Source organism: Colius striatus, chromosome 1 (genome assembly GCF_028858725.1).
Source record: "Colius striatus isolate bColStr4 chromosome 1, bColStr4.1.hap1, whole genome shotgun sequence".
NCBI lineage: Eukaryota > Metazoa > Chordata > Aves > Coliiformes > Coliidae > Colius > Colius striatus.
In genome coordinates, this window is record NC_084759.1 from 15228602 (window position 1) to 15246286 (window position 17685).

The following is a 17685-nucleotide window of genomic DNA, read 5'->3' on the forward strand; positions in this document are numbered from 1 at the left end:
TGACAGTTGTGTTTTATGGTTGTCTTTATTCTCTATAAATGGTCTGAAAAATAGGAGATTTTTTTTAAAAACAGCAAATAAACTGTTACATGACAATCTATTACTAGTATAAAAATAAGTAAAAAATGATGCATATTTTCTTGGGTTTGTCTTATAGGTTTGTTATGAGCAATTTTATAGCCTTAGCAATATGTTTCATTTTCCCTAGTACCATTAAAGCTGTCATTTAACTTTCATGTGTGGTGTACAATTGCTTGTTGGTTTATCATCAAGTTTAAGATGATGTATTCCTGGAGCATGGTGTACACTTTTCCCTGGCAAACTAATTCCCTGATTGTAAAGGGCAAGGACAGTCACTGAGCTATTGTTTTGTTGTTCTGTTTTTACTTATTTTTATTAATTTATTAAATATGTAGTGTAAGCTTCTCACACATTAATCTTTGCCTGAAAAACAGTTTGAAAATAATTCCTCCGTTGTCAGGCTGTTGTTTAAGGAAAATTAATGTATACATGTTGAGTTTTTAATCACAATTGAAGTATGGAATCAATTGTTTCTGTAGATTGGATGAACATTCAGATTTTAAAAATAATGGTGTAAATTAGTTAATTTCATATATTTTTACTGCATTTCCCCAATAATACTTATATGTAACAGATTCGGCACAAGCAAACAAATGGATGTTTTCTTTGCATGACGAGTGGGAATCTTTTCTGAAGAAAAGTGAGTGCAAAAAGTTTGCACAGATTCAAGTACAGTTAGCTGTGCAATGGGGGAAGAGATCCATGAAGCCAAACCACCCAGAAACACTCAGGAGCTGTAACTAGTGGAATGCTGAGAGAACACTCAAGGGAAATATTCACTTCTGGCCACTACTGGAGATAGATGGACCCTTTGCCAGAGGCAAAACTACCATTCCTATTTTGGGAGATATTTCCAGTCCCATTGTTATTATAGACTCTTATGTGATACTGTGCTAACATAAGGACAGGCTTAGACATGATGGCAAAACAATGTCTTTGGACTAGTGAGACTGACCCCTTTGTGCAGTTTCCTGGAGACAGGAACATCCAGAGAGTGCTGCTCACACTGCTGAGTGCCTGCCCTGTGCAGGTGGTGGCATGAGAGGCAAAGATGGGAGAGGCTCAGACCCGGTGAAGCAATTATGAGATCAGCACGCACACTAGCACTAAGGAAAGCCTCACAGGTATTTCCAGAGGAGAATGTACCCTTTCTACTCCTAAACATCAAAGGATCTGTAGGGTTGCTGATTAGGAACGGCATCTTCTTTTACTTTAGGAAGGCATGGATAATTAATGATTTTGCGTTCTGATTAGAAAATTAACATTGCTAATGCTGTTACTAGATAACTGAATTTTGGTGTTATAAAAGCCTTTTGAAATGCAATTTGACAGAGCATATATCAGATTAAATTGGATTGATTATGGGAGTTTTGAAGTTGTTGATTTCTTTGAGAGCTCCGTTAACGAAGCATTATATTGTAACAGAACTCATTAACAGCACTGTTCTACTTAGCGAACAGCCCATTACCCTCAATGGCTAATAAAGTAAAAACGTGAGATGCCATAGGAAGCAGGGTAGGACAGGATACTCCACTCTGTCCACTACAGAACTTGGATCACAGTTCTAATCTTGTGGTCCTGTGGGGTCTTGTTTTCGCTGTCAGCTTGGGCTGGTAATGCTGCATTCCACAGACTGCTGTGATGAAGCAAGCATTGGTGGATTGTTGCAAGAGTACCACGTGGCACGATGCTGCAGTGACAATATTCTGTCTACTCAAAGATCTAGGGAAAATAATTGACACACCAGTAGACATGCTGTAACCCTCCCAAAATGGCAATGCGATAATTACCTGCATGTAGGTTTCCTCCGTTTCTTTTGGGTAAGGTACTTTTTTCACTAGAGACCAAAGCAACTGCATTGTACTCTGGAGTACCATGAATGAAATTAAAAATGTGTATTAAATATTAAAATGAGAAAGCCAGCCTCAAACCTAGTAGCTCCTAGAGGCTTTGTCTGAATACCAGAAGCTCTTTTAAATTCTTTTACAAAATTCCCTACCTTGAATCTTGGCCAAAATCTTATCAATCTATATATTCAAATCTTTGGAAGGAAAAAGCCTTGGCACCTCATTTCTGAATGTTAGTGCAGCACCTGTGGAGTTCCTTGCCACTTGCCCGTACATTGGTCCCATTGAAGGCAGTGGGCAACACAGAGGTACAATTTAAGAGTATCATCCAAATCCAATGGTGCACAGGTACGACAAAGAGTTATTTTGCATCTTTTGAGCTTTTTGATAATAATGATGATGCAGCAAAAGATGCTTGCACAGCCAACAGCTGAAAATAGCACTTTTAGAGGTCAAAAAATAGTAAAACCGATGGTGCTATCTGCTGCTACTTTTTGCAGTAAAATTGCCCTCCATGCAGATGTTTCCAGGTCCAGAGTTAGCTACTGTGGTTGCCTGGGAGCCCCAAAAAAGAAGTATCCTGCAGAGGAGACAGCTAATAGGGAAAGTATATTATGTTTCATCTTTATTGTCATTGTGGTGTACATGGTGTACTTCATTAGGCTTAGGAGAGAATACAGATTTTTTTTTTTTAAATTTTATTCTCTGAGGAGATTTTTGAGGGTGGAAGTATGATTAGGGATGTGAGAAATTATGTATTTTCTGGAGGTTTCTTTATTTACTTGCCCCAAGCATGCCTGCATGATCTTGACTGTAAGAGGCAAAATCTGAGCTCAGGAGGGTTGATAGGTCTGAGAGCAATAACCCAGAAAACCTAAATGCACCTGTCAAAGACAGATAAGAGTACAGGTCTTTCAGCTGCCCTTATTGAGAGGATCTGCATTTCTGTAGTTCCGGAATTGTGTCAGCCCAATTTCCTCTCTATTTTATTGCTTTTCAGTAACACAAAATTCTTAGGAGTGTCTGGAGGCTTGCAACTCCTGAAACATAATTCAAATCATTTGCCACCACAATTGCAGTCACCGTCCTAGAACATTGAAATTCTGCCTGCACTGCAGGGTGGAGGCAGTAGCTAATTTAATTTTTTTTAAAAACCTTAACAACAACAAAACAGCAAGTCACAACACCACTGGCATTTGATGTTAGACTCCTCTTAGACTAAATTTTTTTATAAATGAAAATGGTTTTACACAGATGTATTTAGACTGAGTTCATTTGGATTTATCTGAATTTACACTGAGTCACATCTCTCTTAGCAAGTTCTAATTTTCAGTAGTTTGGATTTGACTTTGAAAAGTATTCTATACACACAAAGTTGGAGACTTGTGAAGCTGGACCTAGAATCAAGTAAAATTTTAGTTTCATTTAGAAAGAAATATATCAAAACCAAACTAAAAGCATGCTTCTGAATTAGGAAGTCATCTGTTTTACTGTATTTTAACCCCCCCCCCCCCCCCCAAAAAAAAAAAGAAAAAAAAAAGAAAAGGAAAGAAAAGAAAAGGTTAATTTCTTTTGAGGAGGAGCAAGTGAAACAGGGAGATGAAAAATGGTTAAAAAAAAAAGAGCCAGCAGATGCATGAAAGGGTGAAAAAGCTGTTGTTAATGTAATCTCTTTCATTCAAAATAACAAAAGAGTGCACAAAGCAGGTGGAAAGAATTGACTGCCATGAGTCAAATGGGAGAGTAAGAAAAGCAATTCCAGGGCACTGCAATGTGAGAGTAGTTGTGCAGCCTGGACCAAACTCCATCTAAGTGTCATTCTGCCTCTAACAATTGTTACTGGAGAATATTTATAGAAAAAAAAGGCCTGATCATTGTTCTGTGGCCTGTACAGTTTCTGTGGAATTGTGGAGCCAATATGTGTATCCATGCAACGTTAACTTACTCCATTGGTTTATCTGTCCTTCATAACTTTGTCTAATCCCTTTCTCAATTTGTGTGTCCCTTTCCTTCCAAAGTGTCCCTTTCTTTCTTTGAGTTACGAAATGAATGGGAAGGAGAGATCTCTTCAACTACTGGCAGTTGCTTTTACAGAATTTATGCAGAAAGCTACATCAAACTGACTGATTAAATGAGACAAAATGTTTTCTACAAGATACTGTTTAGCCAAACATACAGATCTGTTGCTATTGAGACATTCATTAATCCGTTTAGATTTTGCAAGTTTGTTTGGCAGCTTGCTCTCTTCTTGTCTCTTTCCCCATCTCCTTATGAAGATATAGTTAGATAATCTAATACCAAAAAGGAACTGACAAAGAAGTTTATTTTTTTTTCAGAAGTCTCAGATGACAGGATTTGTACTGTGGTACTCTTTGGTGTACTCCAATTTGTATGACATTGGTAAAGGGCATGGAATAATCCAAGCACTAGCACTACAAGACTGAGTCTTATTAATAATCTCAAAATATACAGTTAACTATTAAAATTGTACTCTTTACCCAACTATGAAGTTGCTACAGTGCTCTCTGTCTCCTTGCGATTTTTATGACTGCTTGGTCGTTCAAAACTCAAACAACTACCTCTTGAAGTCATTCTAGATTTGTCAGAGGCCTTTGAATAGCTGTGATTTGATTAAAAAGGTAAAATTGTCTGTAATACCTTTGACATCTTTTCCTGAAAGCACAGCACTAAAATTTGGAAACATAGGAAGTGTTTAAAGACTTCCTTTTTGAAACTGTGCTTTTATGATAAGTAGATACAGAAGAATTTAAAATGATATTACAATGTCTGTACGGATGATCAAAAATGCAAATTATGTAATAAGTGGGCACATATATTTTATGTTATGTCAGTGAAGGAAGACCAACCAGCAAAGTGAGCAGGGACAGCACAGAGATGTTGAAGTCTAACCCTATGATGTTACAAGTAGCTGTTCTCTACCAAAGTGGAGGAATCTACTTTCTTTGAGAAAGAGTAGAAATTCCTTTGCTTGCTTTAATCTCAAATTTATTCACCACTTAATAGAGATCAAGAAATAATCCTGATGACAGACATTTTAATCAGATCATTTAGATTTTACTTTCTCTATTTATTCTGTATTTTATCACCGCCTTTCTAATTAGGAAGATACCCATGATAAGTGAGAAAATTTTACCTGCATTGCAGGTAGAATTAGCTAATAGAATAGAATAGCTAATTTTTACCTTTTTTTTTTAAAAGCCCCAACAAGAACAAACAAAAAAAAAAAAGCGAGATGCAACACTGATGGCCTTTGATGGCTGGAATACTGGGGGCTTTGGGTTGATTTATTTTGAAGCAGCAGAAGACAACTAGAATGACCATGAATGTTCTCATTAATGTTTAGCAGTCATTTATTTTTGTAGAAGTCATTAAAGGAAAAACAAAAACCTACAGACTTTTTTATGCCATGCCAATTGATAAGATGGGGAGAGAATTTCTTATAATATAAATTTGTACAAAGCCAGAGCTCTGTCTTAAAAGTGATGTAAGTTGACCATCATCTATGATGTGCAGTTTTTACTCCTTTTTCCCTTTTTATCCCCCCTCTACAAAGCTAACACATATCCCATAGTGGAATTTTACCTTTCAGAATTACATGTGGTAATCTGTGAAGTAAAAGTTTTGGATATTTCAGAGTACAAATGTAGCACAACAAGTTGCTTGCATCCTTTCTTCATTACCACCTAGACTGTTTCAAAAGAAATACAAGAGGTTTGTTTCCCACTTGGACAGGCATCTGGTTGTGTGGACAGTGGATGAGACTGATTCTACATTAATAGTCTCAGTAGAATTAGACAGATGTATTAGTAATCTTGCTTCAGTCTGTGTGCTGACAAGCAATGCATGAGAAATGAAGAGGTCTCTCCAATGTGACCCTACAGTAGAGTGCTAATGAATAGAGATGTGCATTATTAGTTGATAGTACATACCAGAATTGGAAAAAACAAATGCAATTTAAGGTGTTGCTTACATATATAACATTGTAGCTACTTTATTGTGGGGAATAGTAAAGAAATGGAACTTCTTTGCTGGGCCTGTATAGCTAATGTTTTCCTTGTTTTTCAAAGGATTTATGCTTTTCCAGGAAAAATATAGAAGGCTTCAAGAAATTATTGTTCCTAGCTTTACAATCAAAAAACCAGACTATATGACCTGTAAAAATGTTTCCATTTAAATTACAGTATGGATGAACAGATAAATATTTAACAAATGAACACCATGTTCACTTAATGGTAAACATTTTACCAAGAAATGCAAATGCATTTTTGATTTGAGTTTTATCATCCTCCACTGCTACACTGCTACCTGAGAATTAATAGACAAACTGTTTGCTGTCTCTTTAACATATGCTAGCAGTCACAGAATCACAGAATCTTAAGGGTTGGAAAGGACCTTGAAAGATCATCTAGTCTAACCCCTCTGCCAGAGCAGGACCACCTAGAGTAGATCACACAGTAACTCATCCAGGTGGGTTCTGAATATCTCCAGAGAAGGACATTAACCCTTCTTGTGATTTGAAATTGCAACAAACAGGGAAAGAAAAACATGAGATAAAATTTCAGATGTGGAACACTGTGATCCACGGTAAAGATGGTTGTCACAGGGCAGTGGGTTCAAACCAAATGGCACACCACTTCAGTCTGGCAGTGCTGATCTTGATGCTTAGGTCAGCATTGCTAACATCCACAATGCAGCCAGGCACCAAGGCAAAGGGAGATACCACCAAATCAGATACAATCTTTTTCTGCAGTATAGTGGCTGGTGAGATTAATTTTCCACTGCTGCAGACTCTAGTTGTGTGCGGGCAGGTTTTCGCTAAATGGTCACCAGGAAAATAAGTGTGAAAGGGGAGGTGTGATGAGCTGCTTATTGAAAGTGGTGTGTGGCAGGGAGAACAGCTGGTGCTCTGTTCCCTCAAGAGATCTGTGGCCCTTGGAGCAAAGATGTTTAAAGACAGAACTGTAAAGACATCTAAGGAGTTAGCAAAGTATTTAATAAGCCATACTACTTTAGATAAAAGTTTATCCCTCTCGACTTTTGACAAAAGATGATAATTAGTGCTCTTTTGAATTGTCATCTTTACTGTAAACCTTTTTTTGCCTCGGAACACCTGGAAGCTTTGGGTCAGTTCAGTAAACCTTCCTGGCATAAATTTACAGTATTTATTGTTTCACTTCCCAAAGATTCTTTCTAAAAGCAAACAGAAATTTCTTTCTGTAAATGCTCACTTCATAATTCTTTTAATCATCAATTTAAGACTTTCCATGTTACCGTTTTATTGATTTAAAGCGTTTTGTAATTTTCCATGTAAGTCTCAACGTTTCATTAAGTCCCTTCAAACAAATAATATGAAGAATCACTTCATAAAATGAATTTTTTTTTGTTGTTACTGAATAAAATATGTTTAGGATAGGGAACACCTAGTTATTAGCAGAGCATAAAATCATCAATCAGTTTTAGTTGACCAGCTAATTCGAGGAAACATCTGGTCTGTGATCTGCATGTCCCTCAGATGACTGAGGAAGCCAAGAAAAAGTGCTTGGAAGACAAGCGGTCTTACAAGTGCAATGCAGTCTAAAGTGATTTGATTTCTTCCTACTGAAAATGATAGCAGCCTGGTCTATCAGATTGCTCAGAAGGGGTTATGTTCAGGTTACATAGGTATGCGAGGACGCCAAGGCTTACTCACATCTGGAAGCATAGCAGATGGGATTCTAATCCTCCCATCAAAAGTAGTTTATTGAAATGTCATTACCTTCAATGAGAATAAAAGTTAGTCCCTAATCTATATTCTGAAACCGATAAATTTGTGGAAATAGACAGAGGATGTAAGTAAATTCTTTTGGTAGCTGTACCTTTCAATTTACTTTAGTTTGGTTTCAATGAGAATTTCCTTGAGCATTTGCAAGTACATTCCAGTGAGGCTAGTGCTAAAGAAAGGATAAATTCTGGATCCCAACTTATGGAAGGGTTTATCTCATGTAATTGTCTATATTTTTACAATGTTTTAACTTGATGGTTCACGAGATAACTTCCATATATTTCTGTGTTTACCTCAGATTTTCAGAGGAATTTATTATTTAAACAACTGCAGTAAAAAGCATGGACAATATGTGGAAAAGACATCTAGACCAGACAAACTGCATACATTTTTTCACCTGTTTGGCAATGACTTTTCTGGCTGATCTCCACGTAATGGAGATCCACTGAATCAGTGTCCTGAGTGGTACACCTTTACTTGCATGAGTGATGTCATTTTAGTGCTTCTGTATTGCAGGATTTTGAAGACTGAATATGTAAATTTTAGAGCAGTGAAATGCAAGAGACTTAATTTTGTTTCTTTTTCTGTTTTTGCAGTAGATACTTTAGAATTCAAGCCTTGTTTCTGTTTATTTTTCAGGTTCCTGTAAAAAAAAAATCCTTATAAATGATAGCAACATGTGCATATACATATGTGTGTACACAAATGCTGGCATGCATGTGCCTGTATGTCGCACTCAATTCCCCATTTATTGATTCTTGTGCAATTTTGATGCTTTTAGTGAAATTACTGCAAATAATTTGGGAAGATAAGGACTGTTAAGGTAATAAAGGCTGTGTGCAAGGTATGCACCTTTTGCTTACACTTACAAAGATCAACATGTTCATGAGATCAGTTATACAGACCAAACTAAAAAGGCATAAATTTTCTCTGGCCTTAAACCATTTGCTGGCTGCAAGGTAGATGTGCTAGGACAAGCATGGAGAGCTGTTGGACTGCAGGACAGATCCCTTTGCCCTCCCCACTTCTAACAACTGGAGGAAATAATCCACGATCTGACCAAGATAGAATAGGAAAAAAAAGAAAGAAGTATCCCCATTGCTCTGGTGATGTCTGCCTTTCAGTTACACAACCTTTCCCAGTATGAAGGTATTCTCCACACCAGAAGTGTGGATGGAAATTAAAGGAACATTGTCAACCTCCCCATCTCATAGGGAAGCCAGGACTAAGGAGCCTTGGGTAGGAAAAGCCCTTGGCTGTTGTTTGTGATAGGAAATTTTCATACTGGGAAAGGTCATGTTATTGGCAATGGTTGGTGCTCCTGGACCAGCTCTGAGATGTGCAACACTTGGAATTTGCCTGTGGTATCATAGGATGAAGCCACATTTCCCCTGTACTTTCTGGACCTTCAGTCCTGAGTGTCATTCAAGAAACATCTCCCTCACAGTAAAATGCGGCCAGAGTGGGTGAGTCTCTCTACTTGTTTCATATATACTACATACTTTTCCTTACTTTTAATTCATGATGTCTAACACACACTTATCTGACATACTCCAGGGTATGTCACCTGGACATACAGCTTTTCTGCTGCTTTGAAAGCCTTTGGCTTCTGGATGTGTCCGCTTGGACCCCATAACATAGGTACTAGGAGCAGTGGAATTTTCTCCCTCTGGAAAAGTTGGCTTTTGACCAAGAAAAACTGATGGGATAACCTTAAGTCTTTCTGAGTGGGAAATGTGTATCCATCACTGTAACTGTGCTCAAGTACCCACTCCTGTGTGTAGCAGCTGAATGAGCTGGAGTCCAACTGTCTTTAATCAAACTATTCCTGAGCTTAAAGTAATTGTCAGTCAGAGTATGTATGTAAAACTTGTTTTCATTGGACAAAAATATTGCAAATCTATTTAGTTTTCGAAACATTTTGTTTTGTTCAAATATAACAGTCAAATTGTATAGTTTTTGTTGTGTGACTGTGATTTAACTATAAAAATATTTTGACAATGATTAAACAAGTGATGCCTTTAATTAGTAAGGACTGCTTCAAAAGAGCAAGTAAACTTAAATAAGATTGTAACATCTTGCACTTTCATTGTATTGACTGATAAATGTCAACGTTTTTAGACACGTACGAACTGATGTTTGTGTTTGCTGACTGTCCACAAGCCATTTTAACCATCTACTATCGCACATCTTGAATTTCATGTAGTTTACCATTATACATCATGATTTTTGTAGCATGGGCATTAAAGCTTTACCTTATATTTTGTTAGCATCACAGTGGTTGTACACTGAGGATTTGTCCTGCTTGACAAATTAAATAATAGGTTCTCCTGTACTGGGACCAGTGCCTACCGGCACACTCCAGATTAAGCCATGAGGAACATACTTAATCATATTGATTAGATCAGTGTAGTCAGAGATATGGTGAAAGAAATTCAAGTTGAGTAAAAACCTCACAGGAAAAACCGAACCGAAGGAGGACAGTGCTGAACTGCAAACATGGTACCTGGTAAATCCCTCTGCTGTGCTCTGGTCCCTGTGGTGGCAGGAGAGTCAGGGGAAAGACATACAGTGGAGCTGCCTGTCTGCACGTGTCCCTGCACAGCCCAGCTCTGCGATGGGCCATGCGGTGCAGGGGCTGTGGCTACTATGGACTCCTGATGCTGCACCTGAGTTGGTGCTAAGCACTGTAAGAAATTAGGTGAAATATTCTGTACCTTATATGGGGCCTTCTGGAAGGCAGGTGTCATATGCTACTAAAGATTGCATCTCTTTGTGCTTTATCAACTGAAAATTATAATTTAAACCTTTAAAATATACATCACAGTGTCTGCAGACTATAAATGTAACAAGCTTGTACTGTGCCAAGTTGACTGACGAGATAATATATATTTAAATAAAAATGACAATGGGGCTCCACCAGATTTCACTGGAATTCAAGTAGCAATTAAATATTACTCAGGTTTTTTTACCACAAATTAATGAAGAGATAATACAATCAGTGAGGAAACTTATAGCCAGAAAATAGCATTAACGTAAAGTGATTGTTAATAGGAAGTCAATATTTATCACACTATGAATACACAGTCTGTTTTAAAAAAAGTCAGATACAAGGCCATGATACATGTAATTTCTCTTCAGTGATAACTACTGTAACTGCAAACAGCTATGAAATAAATATACTCGCTGTTATTACTTGTGCTTGCCATAGAAATTAGGAAAGCTTATGTACAGCTCTTAAATGAGGGCAGCATAAGTAGCTCTGGGCAATAATTCAGACTGCCCGATCATGTCAGTTTTACAAGAGGACCATGACTGTCTAGTACCAGGAATAGTGAGAGCAGCTTGGGACTGGGTGCTGGATGTGGAAATTCAGGTTCTTGGTTATCTCAGTGCTGCTACCTCAGGTGGAAGTATCTTGCTCTTTACAATGCAGATGGCAGACCCTGATGGAGGCAGTTAAGCCTAGGCAGCATCAGGGAGGTCAGTTTTTAAGAGGTCATATTTAAGAACAGACATGAATATGCATACAAGTGTTTCTTGCATATAGTGATATAATTGCAAGGACTCAGGTCTTGTGGACTTTTGAAAAGAATCTGTTACTTCAAGATGCTGGGTTATATTTGCAATGTGAGGTAAGGGCCGTATGTAGCAATGTTAGCCAGCGTAGGTGGCAGTAAGTATGGTATTGCCACTAAATAACTGCAGGAATTCACTGAAGAAAAGTCATACTTCAGTTAAAATTGATGATGAATTTAAACAGCATAAAATTAGCTGAAGTGAATAAAACAATACCTTAATTGATGATATTTAAGGAAAAAAATATGCATGTTCCTATCAGTATTGTGGAACAGGGACAAAATCTCACTGACATAAAGTATAAAAATTCTTTTTTATTCAGTTCCCAGGTGGAACTGCTTAAACTGCTTGACAGCTTGTTTCCTCAGTTCAGTAAAACCTATTGCAGACTTGAAAAACAATAATTGAAATAAATCACTGTCTAAACCTAAGTTCTATGGAGTTCTATAATTATTGAATGGTTTGGGTTGGAAGGAACCTTAAAGATCACCTAGTTCCAGCTCCCTTGCATGGGCAGGGACACCTTCCACTAGCCCAGGTTGCTCCAAGCCCCATCCAATCTGACCTCCAACGTTGCCAGAGATGGGGCAGCCACAGCCTCTTGGGGCAACCTAAGCCAGTGCCTCACCATTCTCACAGGGAAGAATTTCTTCCTTGTATGTAATCTAAATCTACGTTCTTTCAGTTTCAAGACATTACCCCTTGTCCTTCCACTACCTGCTCTTTTAAAAAGTCCCTTCCCTGTTTTCTTGCTGTCACGTTTAGGTATTGGAGGGCTGCTATAAGGCATCTCCAGAGCCTTCTCTTCTCCAGATTGAACAACCCCAACAACAGTTTTTCTTCACAGGAGGGATATTCTGTCTCTGTGATCATTTTCAGATCTGCAGCTCTGTAATTCTGAATTACTGCATATTTAAGGGTAAAACCCTGACTTCTAGCAACTGAGCTCAAGAGCGGCTTTCTGGTATTTCTGATGTTGTGGTGCTCAAGATCTGATGCTTCCAAGAATGAAAACTTGGAGGCTGTCCATTCTTCTGAAGGTTGCACTGGGAATTGCCCTTCAGCACCTATGGAGAAGGCAAATCAAGGCAGACATAAGTATTCTTGGGTATAAATTACTTTCAGTACTATTAGCTAAGCTGCAGCCTTTTTTTTTTTCAGATTAATTTTCCCCATGTCCTTTTCTGCCTCTGCACACAGCTTTCTTTCATGTATTTATTAAATATTAATTAGATGGTAATGTACTCTATTAAATTACAGGAAACATTCCTGTGATTTTATGCTTTCAGCTTTGCAAAATCAGTAAGGAAACACATTAAAACACTAGTTTAGATGTAGAGGAGTAATAGTCACCTCTGCTGTATAAGTCTGTACTGAGGTTGTCTCATCATAAAACCTCTAGAAAATTGATATTTTTGCACAAATCTGATAATAAACAATAGAGCTGTAACAAAATGGAAGCACTTGTCTTTTCTGCCTTCTTAGGTAAGTCACCTTTGGAGGCTGTAAAACATCTCATTAATTGAAAGATAAGTGTAAAAAGAGTTAACATTATATCAATAAGGTTTCAAGGTCAATTATGTTTGCATATGTGATTGAGACACCTTATGCACCTCCTGTGTGCCTGCAGGGATTGAGAAGGGTGCTATATGCTCATGCTGAATTTGTGAAAGGCAAAAAGTGACAGAGGGCTTGAATTTGCAGTACCTGTTTTACTGTTTTTGTGCTGGTGAGGCTATACCTCAAATACTATATCTGGTTCTGGGCCACTCACTACAAGAGGACATCGAGGTGCTGGAGTGTGTCCAGAGATAGGCAATGAAGCTGTTGAAGGGTCTGGAGAACAAATCTGATAAGGAGTGGCTGAGTGAGCTGGGGATGTTTATCCTGGAGAAGAGGAAGCTGAGAGGAGATATGATCAGTCTCTACAACTACCTGAAGGGGAGTTGTAATGAGGTGGGAGTCAATATCTTCTCTCTGGTAATGAAACATAGAGCACAAGGAAATGGGTTTAAGTTGCTACAAGGGAGGTTTAGACTGAACACTAGTAAGAACTTTTGCACCAAGAGGGTGATTAAGCATTGGAAAAGGCTGCCCAGGGAAGTGGTGGAGTCACCATCCTTAGAGATATTCAAAAGACGCATAGATGAGTGCTGAGGGATATGGTTTAGTTTAATGATGAATCTGGCAGTGTAAGATTAGTTGTGCAACTCAATGATCTTAAAGGTCTTTTCCAACCGTAATGATTCCATGATTCTGTGATTGATTAGGTAGATAGATAAGTAAAATTCTTTCTAGATAAATGAGATACTGAATGGTATAAACATGCATATTCCTTAACAAGTCTTTACTATTGCAAGATAAATCAGCAGGTTTATAGCTCAATGGAACAAGATTTGGAAGACTTGGAATTCAGCAGAGAACAGGAACAGACACTTTTCCAGAGTGCGTTCTATGTGCCATATTTTTTCCCATGTCAGTTCATGGGAACTTGTTTTCTGGATTATATACCTCCTTGGGTCATTCTCCCCACAGAACAGTCCTTCCTTCTGTATTCTCTTGCTTATCAGTTTGAAAATTTAGAGTTGTTTGCACAAGTCTTTCATAGTATACCTGCCCTATGTCTTGTATTTAAGTACTTGATTCAAAAATTAGTCCTGAAAGCTGAACTTTTCCAAGGGCATGTAGTAGTAGGATAAGGGGTAATGGCTTGAAACTGAAAGAACATAGATTTAGATTAGCTATTAGGAAGAAATTCTTTACTGTGAGGGTGGTGAGTCACTGGCACAGGTTGCTCAGAGAGGCTGTGGCTGCCCCATCTCTGGCAATGTTGAAGGTCAGGTTAGATGGAGCTTGGAGCAACCTGGGCTAGTGGAGGGTACCTCTGCCCATGGCAGAGGGGTTGGAACTAGGTGATCTTCCCTTCCAACCCAGAACATTCTAGGATTCTGTGATTCATGTTCTCTTCTGAGCAATCCCACCTGCATCATTAGTTCACCTGCTTTGTTAGTAGCATTATACAGCACTTGTGACATAGATTCTGGCAAATCCTCAGACTTGTGAGTTTGGCATCCTGTCAAATTGTCTTGAGAAGACAATTCTGTGAAGGCAGCTGCAAGAAGTATGCCCCATACTCAGATAATCCAAGACTTATTTAGGAAAATGCCCTTGGAGAACAAAAGATTCTACTGTTTAAATTTGTTGTGGCACTGTTACTGTTTTATCCATTGTTAATTTAGAAGATGCTTGCCATGAAACCTATGCTCATTTAAACATATTATTTGCTTGAACTGTTACAATATCCCTTCTGTCACATATACAGATTACTAAAAATGATCTGGTTTTCATAACTTATTCAAAATAATCCTGCCTACACAAGTTTCTGACATAGTATGGAATGAATACCAGGTATTGTTAGGGACGTAAAAAAAAAATCCAATGCCCATTCTGGACTGAGTTAATTATCTTAAGTCCTGAAAATGAACCCCACTTGATGAGCTCATTTCAGTAGCTTTCCATGCATGTAAATTCTCTTGTAGAAAGTTTTCAGTGGTTTTTTTTTTTTCTTATTTTTAATGTTACTGTAGTGCAATCTAAATGAAAAAAATGACTGCACTCACAAGCTGAACATGCTACACAATTAGGAAGAATTGGGGAGCAACAGTTCTGCATCCAACAGAAATACTAGCAAATTGCATTATATCTGCATGGCATCAGCAAACATATTAATTGATCTGACATTACTTTTTCTCACCACATCTATCTAACAAGTCACTGTCTTATTTCTACTTTATGTTACCCAGTGTGAAGTAAACAGCATTCAAGTACACTGCAGAACAGTTCAATACTCTGTGCTGATTTATGAACGCATGCAATATCACAATTAAATTAGACGCCATTTCAGTGTAAAAGAAAAAAAATGACATCTTTGTGTACACCAAGAAACCTGATGTTTTATTACCTGTTGGGAGTGCATGTGCAGTGAAGCCCTTTCTCATGAGAGGATTTTAGTATCTAATTAATGGTGCCATTCCTTGCTCTGATTTGAACTCCTAAAACTAATGAAATAGCAGGCGTGCCACATACTTGCTTGAGGGAGTGAAGGCTGTTATGATCAGCAGTTCACTCGCCTGACCTTTACATTTTCCTGACAGAGCACGCAGGGTCTGTTTCCTCTCTGGCTGTCTATGAGGAGGGGTATGTAGAGTATGTCCTGCTTAACATTCACGCGTTTAACTGCTGTTAATCCTTTTGGGAGTTACACTGTGATATCAAAGTAGGTATATGCTTTTAATCTCTGAAGCAGAGGCTGGAATTTGTAGTCTTATCAATTTGCAGCAGTGCAGGTGAATAGAGTCTTTAAAATAAAGCATCTGCTGACTCAGCCTAGATAGAGGTTTGGGAGTAAAATTGAAAATCCAGCAGCGCTGGTCCCTTGTCATCTATCAGCTGACTGAAAGTATTACCCTTTTCCTGCTAATCCTCAGAGGCTGGTGTAATGTAAAGAATTGGAGATATGGGTGTCCAAATAACAGAAGATCACTAGTGTTTGGAGACCCTTTAAAGGGTAGCTCCTCAGGGCATCCTCCCACAGCTGACAAGGAGAAACTCAAAATATTAAGGTTTACTTTACATCTGGAAGCTAAAAATTGTTTGAGTAAATTCAGCAGAGCTCTCTAACATGGAGATATTTCAGCTAGATTTCCATTGCTTAAAAAAAGTGATGGGAGCATTTGCACGTGATCATTTTTATATTTTGATTATTTGAGACGAGTAATGTTCAATAGTCATCCTAATTTGAATAACAGCTATCCAAATAGCTCCCTGCCAATATGTGCTGAATAACAGTGTCAGTGTGTAGCATCAGATTTATATAATATGCTATTGTCAAATGATAGACAATAGAAATGCAAGTTTTTTATATGGTACGAGAATCCACATTTGAGGGGCAACCTTCATTAAATGAAAAGATCCCTTCAGCCCACAAATAATTATGTTACCCTTCCAATTGTCCAAATGGCTCAAATATCTGCTTAATATTTGCAAATACATCGAGAAACAAATCCTAACATACAACTTAGGAACAAATGGGAGCCAGAGATGCTCTTTCTGGTGGTGATTTAAAATCAACAGACTTTCAGACAGTTATTTTTATTCCCTTAGGTGCTGTTGGCATGACGAGTAATAGGAAAATGTACAGTAGAGTAAGAGGGCTGAGATACAGAAAGTAAATATTATTTCATGCAGTTAAAAAGTGGTGTCTTGAAGAGCTAAACATGATCAATGAGGGTTCTGATATTCCACTGTCAATTAGTTTTGAATATCTGATCTTGAATAATAATTTTCTGAAAAGAAAACAGTCCTATTGTTGTGTCACTATATTTTTGTCTTTCTAGTTGCCTAAAAGCATTCTGAGTATTATACTCAGGGTGCTTTAAGAACCAGGAGCTTGTTCTTGCGTAGTTATCAGGCCAGGTTTTTTTTAACATCCCAAGTGCTACTTCCTGGAAGAAACTGATTTCATATTGAGGAACCTCATAAGGTTCAACAAGGACAAGTGCAGAGTCTTGCATCTGGGAAGGAACAACCCCATGCACCAGTACAGGCTGGGAGTCGAACTGCTGAAGAGCAGCTCTGCAGAGAGAGACCTGGGAGTCTTGATTGATAATAAACTAAGCATGAGCCAGCAATGTGCCCTTGTGGCCAAGAAGGCCAATAGCATCCTGGGATGCATCAAGAAGAGTGTGGCCAGCAGGTCAAGGAAGGTTCTTCTCCCTCTCTACTCTGCCCTGGTGAGGCCTCATCTGGAGTCCTGTGTCCAGTTCTGGGCTCCTCAGCTCAAGAGGGACAGAGAACTTCTGGAGAGAGTCCAGCGCAGGGCCACCAAGATGATCAGGGGACTGCAACATCTTTCATATGAGGAAATGCTGCAGGAACTGGGGCTGTTTAGTCTGGAGAAGAGGAGATTGAGGGGAGATCTTATTAACATTTAGAAATATCTAAATGGTGGGTGTCAGGAGGTTGGGACATCCCTTTTTTCTATAGTAGCTAGCAACAGGACAAGGGGTAATGGGATGAAGCTGGAACACAAAAAGTTCCACTTAAACATAAGAAAAAACTATTTCACCACGAGGGTGAGGGAGCCCTGGCACAGGCTGCCCAGAGGGGTTGTGGAGTCTCCTTCCTCGGAGGTCTTCAAGACCAGCCTGGACATGTTCCTATGCGACCTGATCTAGGTGATCCTGCTTCTGCAGGGGGGTTGGACTAGATGATCTCTAAAGGTCCCTTCCAATCCCTACCATTGTATGATTCTATGACCATATTACAGCCATCTTCTCAGTTTTAAAATGTAAAATAACATTGAATATTATATTTTAAGTATGCAGAAATTATAAT

General features: G+C 38.4%; 1 protein-coding gene across 3 annotated transcripts in view; it reads left to right on the plus strand.

The window, feature by feature from the left end:
- Window positions 1–17685, plus strand: part of GRIA4 (glutamate ionotropic receptor AMPA type subunit 4) — a 236891-nt gene that overhangs the window by 21716 nt on the left and 197490 nt on the right. The gene's annotated exons all lie outside the window — the stretch shown is intronic.